Consider the following 15,508-nt stretch of genomic DNA (forward strand, 5'->3'; position numbering starts at 1 on the left):
AAATACTTAATTTTATTAATTTAGAATTAACTATTTAAGTGTTCTTAAATCCTAATTATTTGTATTTTAATTTAAAGATTTAGTAGTATATATAATTTACAACTATCCTTATATATTTGTATTCTAATTGTAAATACATTGATGTATAGTTTATGTTCGAACATAGTTTAGTTCGAACGGTGCTAAACTATGTTCGAACATAACATATACGTTCAAACGGTAAGACTAACCCGTTCGAACGGATTCATTCCAGATTTCAGTCGTCTTCAACAACGAAAAACCTCATTAATCACGAACTCACATAAACATAAACAACAATATCAAGAGCATACAAATTTCCAACATTACAAAATATTATATTCAAACCAAAATGAGAATATAAAAAACATACCTGAATTTTTGGAGATGAAAAGGCAAGGAGATTAGATTATATGCTATGTGAAGGAGCTCCCCAACAAGTAGTAATCCGAGAATAATTGAGTGAGTTAAAAACTCTTTTGAGTTTGGGGGCTAGATTGAGGATGAATTATACCTGGTGTCGCGAAGGGTCTCTGTTTCGTAAGAGACTAAGAATGGTGCGCGGGAGGAGAGCGAGATTGTGAGGTTTTGTTGTGTATTTGTAGAAGATTTCCTGTTCGAAAGGTAACCGTTCGAACGTGAAAATATGTAGCGGGAAAAAATTCTCTCCTAAATTCTCATGTTCGAACCTATAAATAGTATGTTTGAACGGTAATAGATGCATTTCCGCTTAAACATTAACCGTTCGAACGTTTATTGTTAACAGTTCGAACGGTTTGGCAAATGTTTACTAATATTTTTTTTATACTATACCTTCAAATAAAAGAACAATATTAATATATATAGACATATTAGATGATACTATAGTTTAGTAACATAGTAATATCATATTATAATATATAATCGATAGTGTTATCTAATTAGACTATAACTAAAATATATTATGTTAATATATTAGACTATATATAACATATATATAGTATCATATATAATGTCATCTATAGTACTAGCATATGTAGTGTCATCTAATTAGACTATAACAAAAATATATTATGTTAATATATTAGACTATATATATAACATATATATAGTATCATATATAGTGTCATCTAATTACACTATAACTAAAATATATTATGTTAATATATAGTGCATATGGAGATCCATTCTGTTGTGTCTGAGTTTTGTATAGAGATTACTAGTACCATCTCTGAGTTACGTATGAAGCTTGATGCCATGTTTGCGACTCAGGTCACCATCAGTACTTGACTGACACAGATAGAGGAATACTTAGCTGCAGTCGAGGAAGTGTGCAAAGAGTTGGGGTCTTAGTACTTTCTATCTTTTATTTATTTATTTATTTTGTTTTTAGAATATATAATATATAGTGTTTTGTAAATTCAGTATTTAATTATGAATTAGTATTAGTTTATATTTTCTAAACTAATTATTGATTAATATTATTCCTATTATTTAATTGATAAATTTTTTATAATTACTAGTTAATATAAATATAATTCTCTAACAAAAAACATATGATCACCGTTCGAACCATGCAAATAATGTTCGAACAGTATTGATTCATCATTCGAACGGTGAATATTATACGTTCGAACAGTAGATCAGTTTTTCGCTATAATAATGTTATTTAACGCGCCAAATTGCACTTTTGAACAGTGTTGATTTATCATTCGAACGGTCAAATTGTACATTTGAATGTAAAGCAGTTTTCCGCTATAATAATTATACTTAACGCGCCAAAATGTACGTTCAAACAGTGCTGATTAATCATTCAAACGGTGAAAATTGTACGTTCAAACGGTAGAACAATTTCTCACTATAATAATATTACTTAACACGCCAAAATGTACATTCGAACGGTTAAATTTAACCGTCCGAATGTTAAAATATTATATTTGAACGGTTTCATTATTAGAGACAAAATATTTTGTCTCTAATTATCCCGTTCGAACGGTTTTATTCTTCCATCATTTTTTTTAAGACGAAATTTAAAATTCGTCCCTAAATCTCACTTTTTGGGATGATTTTCATTTCATTCCAAAAGAAAATCGTCCCAAAAAATCTTTTTTGTTGTAGTGAGTACTACTTCTACGTACACCCAAACAATTTATCTATATATGCTATATATATGTGCTAGCTTGCTATCCAACTTCTTTCTCTTGCAAAATTCTTCAAACCATTTTTTCATGACTTTAATCAAAATATGATCTTTTCAATACCAAAAGATTCTTTATTTAATCTTTTAGATTTCTATATATACCAAATAAAAAATTCAAGAAAAAATCCCTTCCAGAAAGCTATACAACAACTTTTTTTAAAAAATCTACTTGCTTCTTCAACAAATTCATTAAAAAAAAAAATCTTGAAAAATATTTATGTAAATAACTTCTCATTTTTCATATCAACTTTCATAAAAATTAATAAAAAATAAATATTTTAATTTGTTTTAAGAGTTCTTATCATTTCTCAAAGTTTTCCACCAACCTATCATTTCGTTATATTTTTAATTTTATAATATATAGTTTTTAGATGGCTAACAATATATATTATGGTACATGTGTTGGTAGTTTTGTGGTGTAAATTGACTGTCCCGATTCTGTTGATGTTCACGTTATATTATAGAACAGAAGGATCAATTTTATTTGCTGAAGAAAGATTGATTTTGAAAACTAACTCTTTTCTGAAATAAAGAAAATGAAACCTTCTTTCTTGCCAAAAACGTGCATATATTTAAGTCTAGTTAGCAGGTCTTGGATTGGTCAAATGGAAGCCATGTTTCCATCAACTAGGACTTTGTTGTTCAAAAGGGGTCCATCAACTTTCTTTTAATTTGGTAAATATAGGTGGCAAAGTTTGGTTACCAGCTTCTTTTTCTGACCAATAAAATTATTTTCCTTGACCTTATAATATTAATTTGAGCATGAGATCAGAAAGAGGTTGAAATAATGGGAAAATATAGTTATCTATTTTGTAGCTAGGGTTGTATATATATTCATGTAGTCAAGAGTGATCAGTGCCATGAGAAGCTTCGGAGTACATGCAATTCTATTTCCCCATCACTGCAAGAAAATTGCTTATTTGTAGTCATGTATTTACTATGAAAATGATTATTTTCTGTTAAAATGAGTCTATTTTCATCTTAAATAGTCATTCTTATCGCAAATAATCCGTCACAAATTTACTTTATGAAATATTCTGTCAAAAATTACGTACTGCTTCAACAGCTCCCAATATCTTGTGAGACTTCTAGAACTTGATCTGAACCAATTAATTCATTATGAGTCCTTTGATACAACTTTATATTATAATATGCCAAACTATTTTATATACGGTGCGGAAGAACACGTCAATAACATTCATATTATAAAAATCTATTTACAAACCTCTGTATTGATAATCAAATGCATGCATCACTTTATGTGAAAGCCTGTCGTACATTTGCATAAAAAAAAAAAAAAATCATTTTATGTTTTTTTTACTGTTGAGTTTACAATAAATTGTGTATTTACACACCAATTTTTTAAAAATGTGAAAAATGTGTATTTGCATACCTTGAGCTACACAAATCATCTTTAATTATTTTAGAGTTCTATTACATACAGTTATATTTATATAATTTTTACATATTCTACTGATGTGATTGGTCAAAGTAGTTATTTTATATTAAAAAAATGTGAAACGGATAATCACATTAATAGAATGCGTAAGGAGTATGTAAAAATAATTACACATAAAATTTTAATGAAGTTTTATTAATCCACTGACCAAAGAAAATCTATGAAACAGTACGAGATCGAGACGACCTATCTTGGCCATTCCATTCTTTACAATAATAAATAATACAAAATTTCTTTACAAATTCTACGTAAAAGTTAAAAGATTAGTCCTACGTATACCTAATATTTGGTTTAAAAATATTTTTTTTAGCAAGACTCTGGCATTAAATATACTCAGTAAATCAACCATTTGCTTAGAGGTTAGCCAATCTTTCCAAACTCGTGTGAGATCGGATACTGATCACACGACTCTTCTAATTTCTTTCTGTTTATAACTTTATCAGGCAACAACTGATCACGACGGAATCAAGGTTTAACATTCTTTTCAGAGGCTAAACTCCCATTGTTTGATTTTACCACCACTTTCTCCATCTTTTTATGTCTTCTAGTGACAATATTTAACAATCAAAGTACTCCATTATTGAATTCGATCGATTAAATTAAAGCTTGAAATTACTCGATTGCTTCTCGTAAAAAAAATTCTATATTAGAAAAACTCAGTAGCATGAATATTATATCTTTGATTGTGGCTTTTGTGTCTAGGACTCATGCATTCTCATCAACCCGGCCATGTTATATTTCTAAGTCTAGCTTTTTTTTTGTATGGTAATTTGGTGTTTATGTTGTGTTAAGTTATTTTTAAATTATATAGGTCAATTTTAACACAATCCATTTAATTAAATGCATAGGTCATGTTTTAAAATCCTAACACAATCCATATAAATAACTGGTGACATGACACGGTCTATATATCCCGTTTTGTAATTAACTTTTATTAGGTTATCTTAAATACAACTTGTTTCAAACCGTTTAACCCGTTTCATGTAAATGGGCTAATGAGTTAACATGTATATTTGTTTTAACCTAATTAATATAATTTCATATATAAGATATTTATATTTATATAAATCATTCAAAGTTATAACTGGATTTATAATAAAATATTTTATAATAAATACCCAAATCAGTATTTTATGATAAATAAACAATTAAAATAACTAAGTAGTCAAATACAAATACTAATATTTTCATAAAATAACTAGAGTATTTCCCATTAATATTACATCTCAACAAAAATTAAGGCATATAAAACTAACATTTTTAAAAATTTAAGAATAGAATTTATTCAAGTTATATGGTGGGTTCATTGTGGATTAACTTCTTATGGGTTCTGCAGGTTAATCCACAATTAAGTTGTTTATTAATCATGTCTTTTCGAGTCAATTCTTTTTTATCCAAATCTATTTATATTAAATACAAATCTGTTTATTTTGTGTTGTCATGTTCATGTTGAATTTATAGGTCATGTAATATATTCTCACTTCTAACATTGGCCAATAAAAGAAATTTGTTAGGCAACCAATAATAGCGTTAATTTATGCAGTTGAACAATTTTTTATTTTCTATATATTGAGCTGTTCAACAACTTTTTTTAAAAAAAGAGGACGATACTTCAATTTTATTGATAACCCTCACTATTGACGGAGGAAAATCATAGTTACAAAATTTAGACGCTTGGGATGTACAAATAAAATAAAATAAAAAACCAAATCCCATACATCTAAAAAACACCAAACAACAAAAATACAAACCTAAACATTCAGAAAGAATAAGACCAAAACAAAACCAAAACTTAACCAAAACTTACAAGAAGAAACCACACATGCAAATAAGATTAGAAAAAACCAAATGGACTAAAACCAAAAACTCTACCTGGGGAGGAATCTACGAAATGTGCAGATAAGGAATACCAATTATATCCATTCTGAGAAGACCCAGTAACTAGCTAGGCAGATGATCACTATCATTATACCAATCCATATCAGAAACCCATGGCCTCTCGTGGCGGGAAAAATCAGTAACAACATTTCATTCACAATAAATGACTCACACGATACTCCATGCACTCTAAATAAGAAAGTAAATCATCCCAATAATCCTCTAGATACCAAATACGACAAACACCTTTAGTAAGCCAATTAATAAGAAGCTGAGAATCCATCTCAATCTCCACCCAGAAGAAACCAAACTGATAGCACCTCCTAACACCCTGCCTACAAACTTCTCAATTCAGCAAAATTGTTAGAGCCCTGACAAAAAAAAAAAAAAAAAAAACAGAATAAGCCACTTTAAACTGACCAAAACTATGACGAATAACACCTCCAACACTAGACAGACCAGGATTACCCAAACTACTACCATCAATACTCAGCTTCACCAAGGCCTGAGGAGGTCTAGACCACCTCACCACATGGACCATCTTAGACTTTGGAAAAACCACAGGAATATCCAGTCTATTCAATATTGTGATGTGACGCTCCCAAATTCCACTTGGGATCGAAGGGACATCCGAAGCATCAGGACATGCAACAAAAGGTTACCTGCCTTCGTTCATGACATATAAGATGCAATGTTCCTAACATGCATTTAGCATTATGCAATATTCGCAATGAATAATTTTTTTCTTGAGCAATATTATGCACTAAACTTATAATATCTCAAATAGTTAAAACATAATCCATGCATACTTAACAAAATAAATATCCACGATTACAGCACGAGTCTCAGAAGACTGTAATCTCAAAATAACAGAGATCTGGCTTCATAATTACATTACTAAAATATACTATTGGGCTAGTTCGTTGAGTGACTCGCTTAACTCGACTAACGATGCAGGAATACTATCCAAAGACCTAAATATGGAGGTTGTAAGCTCCATGGTTCGTTTACGGCATCTAGTCAACCTCGTCCAATCTGTCAGTGTCTATTCCCTGCTCTGATCCTGACACATCGCCTACCATTCGGAGGGGAATAGCAATTGAGACTACCACGGTTTGATTACAAATCTCAGCAAGTTAATAGGAAACTTCCACACAGGTTAATAATGCATACATGACAATAAAAGTATGAATGCATAATTAAAATTGTAAGTAAGCATAGCATAATTTGACATATAGCATGACATAAATGATATAACTTGAACTGAAACTGAAACTTAGCTTGACATGATGTGACATGTACATGAACTTAAAACATAACATGGACTAACAACATAGCATGAACGTGAATTTGAAATATAACATAGACTTGAAACATAGCATGAACGTGAACATACATAATTTGAATATGAACTTGAACATAACATGAACATGAGCATAGCATAACATAAACGTGAATTTGAAACATAACGTGAATGTGAACATGACATAACATGAACGTGAACTTGAATATAACATGAATGTGAACATAACCTGACATGAACATGAATTTGAAACATAACATGGACTTGAAACATAGCATGAACGTGAACATACATAACAGGAAAGTGAACGTGAACTTGAACATAACATGAATCTAAACATCACATGATATAAACGTGAACTTGAAACATAACGTGAACATGAACATAACATAACATAAACGTGACCTTGAAGTTGAACAAAACATGAACATAAACATAACCTGACATAAACGTAAACTTGAAACATAACATGGATTTGAAACATAGCATGAACGTGAATATACATAATTTGAACATGAACTTGAACATAACATGAACCTGAACATAACCTGACATAAACGTGAACTTGAAACGTATTCTTGTCTCATGGGGTCACCATGATAGAGTAGTATTATCTCATGGGGTTATTATGATTGCGTAATCTTATATCATGAGTTTACTATGATAGCATATTCTTATCTCATGAGGTTACCATGATAGCGTATTCTTATTTCATAAGGTTTCTATGATTGCGTATTCTTATCTCATGGACTTACCATGATGGAGTATTCTTATCTCATGTGGTTTATATGATAGCGTATTCTTATTTCACAGGGTTACCATGATTGCATAATCTTATCTTATGGGGGTTACCATGATTTAACAATAACCATGAAATGAACAATAACTTAACTGTACGAAGACATACATGAACGTAAATTGAATGACATGATGTACTGGACATAAAATATTTTGTAGCATGACATAACATGTGACAGACAACATTTTATAACGTGACATAAAATGTAATAGTGAATATTACGTGACATGACATACATGTAATAATGAATATTATATGACATGACATACATGTAACAAATGACATAACGTAACATCACATACTTGCAACTTATAGCAATACATGATAGAATAGATTGTGTAATAGATAAACATGTAATGACATGGTATATATAATAACATACAAATATAAATTGTAGTTTCCTTACCTCTCACACATACATAGTAAACTGATAGTAAGTTGAAAGCTAACTTACCTCGATCGTCGCGTTCTATGAAAATAAAGCACGAAACACGAGGAATTCAAAATAATGATTCTAAAAATTAAAAATTTAATCATGAACAATTAGAAGCATGAAAACAAGCTAATTTAGAGTAAAATTACTATTTAACTCTCTATATGTGATAAAATGATAATTTTACCCTGAACTTAAAGATTTCACATCCTAACTCCAAAAATTTTTAAAATTTATATTCTTCTTGTAAAGTACTAAACTCAAATATCAACTCAAAAAATTTTAACACAAATCACAACTATAGAAAACACACTATGACTGAAATATCCATAGGATTCTTCCCTTGATTTTTGTCGCACTTCTTTTAATTTCAAAGCTCATGATCAAATTAAATTTTTTAACAAAAATCTTCATATCCTAAGTTTAAAGACATACTTAAAATATCTAACAAGAATTTACTAATCATCAACCCATAACTTTTTAGTAAAAAGATCCAAACTTTTTAACTAAAAACTAACCCTTGAATCACATGTTTTGAAAACATCATCCGGTTCAAGAAGTGGCTAAGTGAAATTCCTCTCCCTTATGGAAGTTGATTGCGTCATATTTTGTGGCTGTCATGGAACAATCAAGGTGGCAAATAAATGAAGCACAAATTCCTTTTTGGTGGGAGAATTGGTTTAGACTAGGCATTCTAGGTAAGTAGGTATGAGCTATAGATCAACCAAAATTAATATTGCAGGAGATGATTATAGGAACAGAGTGGCATGAAGAATGGTTCACGGAGATGATAGGTAGAGAGAAGGCTCGATATATTTTTTTGAAGGTGAAGTTGGGTAAGCTGGAGTTGGAGGATAAGGTATATTGGAAGCCTTCAAACAATTCGAATGTCACTGTTAAAACTGGATGGGAGTTGTGCAGAACAAAAATGAGCAAGTTAGGTGGGCAAATGTTATTTGGGATCTTGGTATTCCTCTCAAAATTTCTTTTGTATGCTAGAAAGGATTACAAGGGGCTTTGAGTGTAGATATCAATATTCAACGATTGGGTATTTCTTTATGTTCGACGTGTGTATGTTGTAAGCAGCCGATGATTGAAATGATGGATCACGTATTGGGAGAGGGGGATTTTGCAATGCAGCTGTGGAGAAAAGCTTTGGACATGTTGGGAGTTGGATTTGAACAGCAGCAAAGCTAGAGAGAAAGGTTGTAGAATTGGGTTTCTAAAGGAAGAAGGTCATCACAGCTAGAGCATTTAAGAGGCATCACTCCGGTTTTTATTATATGGATTCTTTGGATTTGGCGGTGTAGATCACGCATGGAGGACAGAAAGATGTCAATCCAAGCGTGTTGGGAGCAGATTAAGTTTTGGTTCAAGAATATATCTATCGAAATGAGAAGATAGAAAATATTAAATATTGCACATGTTGATGTCCTTCAGAGGTGCCAGATTCCAATTGTAGAGGTGCATAGTCGTATCCATAGGATTTAATTTACGGTTACGTCGTGGTCAGCTGAGTTTACGTTTACATCTAGCGTTTACGTTAATGTGGTCAGCTGAGTTTTACGTTTACGTTGATTTGCATTCACGTTGCCTTCACGTTGGTCAGTTGCATTTGCATTATTTTACATCACGTTGATTTACGTTTACAGCTTTACATCTTTGATGGCTTCACGTTGATTTATGTTTGAATTGCAGTTTGTTTTGTTTTTTGGCTTAGGCTTGTTAGAATTTGTTTTGGTTTTGGCTTATTTTGACACTTGGTTTTTGTGTTAGTTTATAACGCTTTATCCTGTAAGCCCCTAAGTGTAATGATGTTACCAGGGTTTTCCTCCGCCTTAAGTGAGGACATATTAATAAACTTGGGACGCGGTCGCTATGTGTGTGGCTACTGGCTCTTTTTTTTAAAAAAAAAAAAAAAAATCACAAGTTTTGATCTTATTCAAAACATCTCCAAGAATTCTAAAAAATCAAATCTTACTTCTAACATATTCATAACATTATCCTAAGATCAACTATGCTTTAAATGATTAAACAAAAGTTACCAAAAATTACAAAATAACACTTAGAGTTTTTGGTTTCACACTTAGTCCAAAAACAGAAACTTTCCTCTCAACTAACTTTAATCAATCTCTTGATCCATGACTTAAAGATATGTGATCTTCAAACTAAAATATCACATGGTTTAAAGATGTGTCCGAAAGAATATCCAACAATCAAACTTAAAATCACATGGCTACAACTCAATAAAACATTGATCTAACCCAAAAACATCAAATCTTAGGCATAACTAAAATCCTCTTGCATAGAAAAATTATATATTTAAAACTAATACTAAATATTTTCAAAATAACATCCTAACATGTATATAAGAGGCTTAGGATCATCACATAAAAATTTCAAAGCCTTTGAAGTAAGATTAAACCATGAAATATTCAAATTTTCTCAAAACAAAAACTGTTTTTCCACTTCCAGTTTCAAGTTTCTAGATCTAAGGAAAGCTATCATCAAAAGCTTTAGTCATGTAATAAAACCTCAATGAACATTCATAAACACATGCTAACAATACTTCATTAAATTTCCGGACCAAGATATGTCCATTAGCTTGGTCAAAATTTTCGAAACATAACATACTCTCCAGTTTCATGCCCAGAATGACTTTTCCATGGTTAAAAATACTTTTAACCAACCAAATAAGTATGGAATGAGACTAATAAGATGCATACGGAAACTACACTCAAATATGAACAACTTTTATGAAGGAGTCATCATACGAAAATACTTACAAATGGACAAAAATCTCCACGCAAAAAGACTCAGAAATCTCCCGAAGAGAGCTCATTTGAGTTTCTCTCTAAGAACGGGGTGAATAAATGATAAAAGTGAGTGAAATGTGTCTTGCACGACTTTAAAATTCTGGAGGGGGAAGTTATAAGCTTGAATGACCCTTGATTGGAGGTGATTTTGTAACATAAAGTGGAGAATAGTGAGGGGCAAGGATTGCCTACAACAACTGTGAGATATGAAGGTTGATGGAGTGGATTTCTCCTTCACATCAAGGCACTATTGAGTGTAGCCAATGGCAGTGGATGGTCTGCCATGTGGGGGAGGAAACTTCTTCAAGAAGTTTTGTCAAGGTGGTCAAATTTTTGGGTCTCAACTAAGTGGGCTTCAATTTGGGGTTTAAAGGGGGTTTGGTTAGGGTTTGAGATGCTATCAATCACAAATCCAATTTTTCTTGGCCAATTCAAATTTCCAAGGTTTAAAAAGTTGGATAATGATGTCACAACAAGGATTTGATTAATTAATAGCATGTGGAAGTGATTTAATCAAGTGATTGAACACAATGCTAGAAATCAAATTAAAAAGGGTTTGGAGGCCAACTTTAGGGTTTGGGGAAACTGTTTAGGGTTTAGGTTTCAACCAAGTTTTTAGAGTTTCACTTGGATCCCAACTATTTATAGTTTCGCTAGGATTGAAACCCTCTTTGGTCTGGCACAATTTGGTTGATCAGATGAAACAAAACTTTGTTTAGGTGGCATGATCTCGTACCTTGATTTCCTTCACAAATCCATCTAATGGTTCCTCATGGGGCCAAATGTATAATACCATTCACTATGTGTGGCTAAAATCTTGCCAAGTATCCAAATAAAACTTCTCTAACATAATTTGGACATTCCACACTGTGATTTTGAAAACACTGCAAAATGGGTTATTATCTCATAAATTCGAGGTTATTATTCACGCCAAAAAAATGCATAATCAACTTAGTACTAAAAAATCCTAAATATTCATATTAACCTATAGCGAAAATCATTAACTGAAATTCAACCTCGAAGTGCCCCAAAAAATAATTTCACAATTTCAAACAGGCGTTTCATTCGAAATTATGAAAATGGGTTATTGTCTCATAAAATCTTAAATAATCAACTGAGCCTAATGACGTAGAGCATAACGCATTCTGACACTTCTAACTACCTCAAATAATTAAACTCATATTTTTAGCACATAATGAGTGATAACACATACTATGTTAACAAACTAAAACTTGAGCGATTGGTAGATTCATAAAAACTTATAGGGTTTTCACGATGTTCCTAAAATCAATAGAAATTCTACTAGTGAATTTATAGTGGGCTGTTACATGCGACATCTTGATTAGAAACACGAGAAATTTTCATTATCAATTGCATGATCTTTCGAATCCAACCATTAATGACCTGCAAAACAGAATCAACCATATCAGTTATATTCTCATAACGAGCTCTACAACGCTTGTTCCAAAGCTACCAAGAAACAATAGAAAGGAGAATACCAAAAATAAACCGAAGCTAAGAAGACTTCTTGGCACGCTGAAACCAAAAATTAACTTGCTCATTCCAAGTATGGAAAACACCCATGTGCACCCCTAATTCGATAGCAGCCATACGCCAAATATGTCTAGCAACATTCCCAATATAAAGCACATGATTCAAATCCTCAATATGACCCAAAGAGCAATAATTACACTTAGAAACAATAGGAATACTAACAGATTTGATCTTCTCATCAACACTCAAATAGTTGTTATAGGCCTTCCACATCATAATATAAATCTTCTTAGGAAGGGAATTATGCCAAATCCACTGAACTCAATGTAAGGAAGGAGCCCTAACATGAATACAATCCCAAGCACTTTTGGTAGAGAAATTTCCATCACTATCTTTCAACCAGATTAAAACATCATGCCCATCCTTCCTCCTAGCCAAAAACTGACACAACTAAGAAGATTTTTGAAAACCCACTAGCCCTTCTAGTAAGGGAATATCCCAACCATTATCTATAGTTGTTCAAGAACAGGATATTGGGAGCTAAGAGGACCCCCCCCTCTTCCCAATATCAAATTTAAAACTTTTGGGATATAGCGGACACTAGATTTCCAAAATCGAGTGCCCTTATTAGGCACCAAAAGAGACAAGTGATTTTTCCGGGCATACTTCGCTCTAAAAAAATCGGCCCATAATGACTGACCCTTAATAATATGTCAAGCAAGTTTCATATGTAAAACCCTTTGAATGTCCTCAAAATCCCGAATATCCAAACCACCTTCCTCAGTAAGCTTACAGATGTTATTCCAAGAAATCCATTTTCTCTTGCCTTTCCCTTCAGAATCCCCCAAAAGAAAGAACTTGGAATCCTATTCAAGGCCCTGATCACATTTTGAGGAACATGTAAAACAACCATAAGATGAGTAGCCATACCCGAAAGAACATGATGAAGAAGGATAGCCCGACCACCAACGAAAAGCAGTTTCATCTTCAAACTCGCAATTTTTTCTTTCTATTTTCCCAAGCCACTCACCAAAATATTGAAACTAACATGTTACACCTCTAACACAAGTTTCATAAGTCGATCGGATCTCAATGCAAAAGTGCAAATTTCAACATCTTAGTATTTTGAAAGTACAATATGTCAAAATTGAGAATTTCATATGAAAAACATATAAAACCCTTATAATTTGAGGGGTTGAATGCAAACTTAAAATTATATAGCCTTGTAGAATAGCATATAATGCTTTCACGTAGAAATCATTTTTAAAACATTTTCTTTGCTTTTATCGAGTTATCTCAACATTTTCTTATTTTAATTACTTTAATTTTTATTTATTTTGTTAGTTTTTAAAATTTATTGTTCTCTTATTTACAATACCAACATTTCCTTCCACTTTACATATTGTTTTTATTCACATACCCATCTCTTGCACTCCTCTTATTATCTTTTTGCCTTGCTAGAATTATCATTCTTGCATAAAAGGGACTTTCGATGTGCAATACTCGGAAGACTCTTCGATTTCCTCTTCTCAAAAGACGGTTTCAATCCATTATAATGACCACACAAAAGTTAAATTTCTTATTTTTATTTTGTTATTTTTCTATATTGAATTCAGAGATTAATTTCACTGTGTTTCTTCAATATTAATTTTAAATAATTTACTATTATTTATCATCTAAACGTATCCAAAATATCAATCAAAATGAGTTATACAAGAAAACTTTTTTTGGGTTTATTGGGAAAAGGCAGCCCACGTGTGAGACAAATCGACCAATGAGAAGACTTTGCTCGGTCAAGCAAATAATGTTAAGTGTTATAAACTTATACGTATAACAACAATAAACAAATACAAAATAAATTGGTGAATAAAATACAAGTTTATTATTTGGTAGAGTAATGCACCTAAGTGTATAGGTTTCGGGAAGAACTTTTAAAAATAAAAGATTTTACGTACAGTCTTTTTTATGTATTATTTGTACACTTTATTAATGTGATTGATTGCTTTACTTTTTTTAATATAAAATAATTGTTTTAACTAATCACATTAGTGAAATGCGTAAAAAATACATAAAAATAACTGTACGTAACAGTTCTCTTTAAAAATACTTAAAATTCACTATAAAATTAGAATGATTTTTTCATATTGATCGCAAGTATGTTTTAATTTTTTAAAATGATTGAAACCTAATTTTTGGTAACAACACTTTTGAGAATTGGACAGGAGGATAGACATTCTACTTATAATTATAACCCAAACGACAAATAGGAGCTAGCATTAATTGTCGGAAGGATAACTCTTTAAATAGTATTAAATTAAACAAGATCCTTGTATAATTTCAAGTAATCATTTCGTATTTGACTTTAGAATTCAATTATAACAATAAATAAATAAATAACACTAAAACTGCAATCATTTCCATGGAAAAATATATGAAGACATCATGACTACGAAGAAGTCTTATGATTAGGCAAGTTGGCTTTATTATCAAGTATCAAGAAACGAGAGCATCTTTTAAATCATCAAACATTTTTGACAAAACAATATTTCTCTTATGAAAGTGAGAGATGTTAATAAGATATTATGGTAGGGTGAATATCAATTTATGAAAACAAATTAATCAGCCTCCTAACTATGATTTCAAATCAACGCTATGATCACTAGCCAGAGTAGTAACAATTTTGAATGGAGAAATCTGTTACCTTTTGAGACATTCATTCATATGATTAATACATCACTAGTAGTTTTTTTTTTTTTTAATCAAATTCTTTTTCTTTCTTTCTTTTGTTTTTAAGAAAATATTTAATTTTACAAAATTAAATTCACAAATTAACTTAATTTGATATGTTATGGAGATTGTAAAATTCTTTTTATTATAAAATAGATCTAGGAAATTACATCAAATTACGTTAATTTATAATTTTAATTTGATGAAATTCTTTTAGTTTTGTAAATCACGTTGGCATGTGGGATGTCTCTTATAGTTTTGTAAATAAACAGGGTCGTTAACGAGCACCGTGAACTCAATTCATATAAACTTGACTGGTAAATGAACCAAGTGTGAACAAAGATTTATGCTCTTTTATTGAACGACATAAATTCTGTTAAATTCAGTTACTCGTATAAGTAA

The sequence above is a fragment of the Juglans microcarpa x Juglans regia genome, chromosome 7S, assembly GCF_004785595.1.
Source record: "Juglans microcarpa x Juglans regia isolate MS1-56 chromosome 7S, Jm3101_v1.0, whole genome shotgun sequence".
Classification (NCBI taxonomy): Eukaryota; Viridiplantae; Streptophyta; class Magnoliopsida; order Fagales; family Juglandaceae; genus Juglans; species Juglans microcarpa x Juglans regia.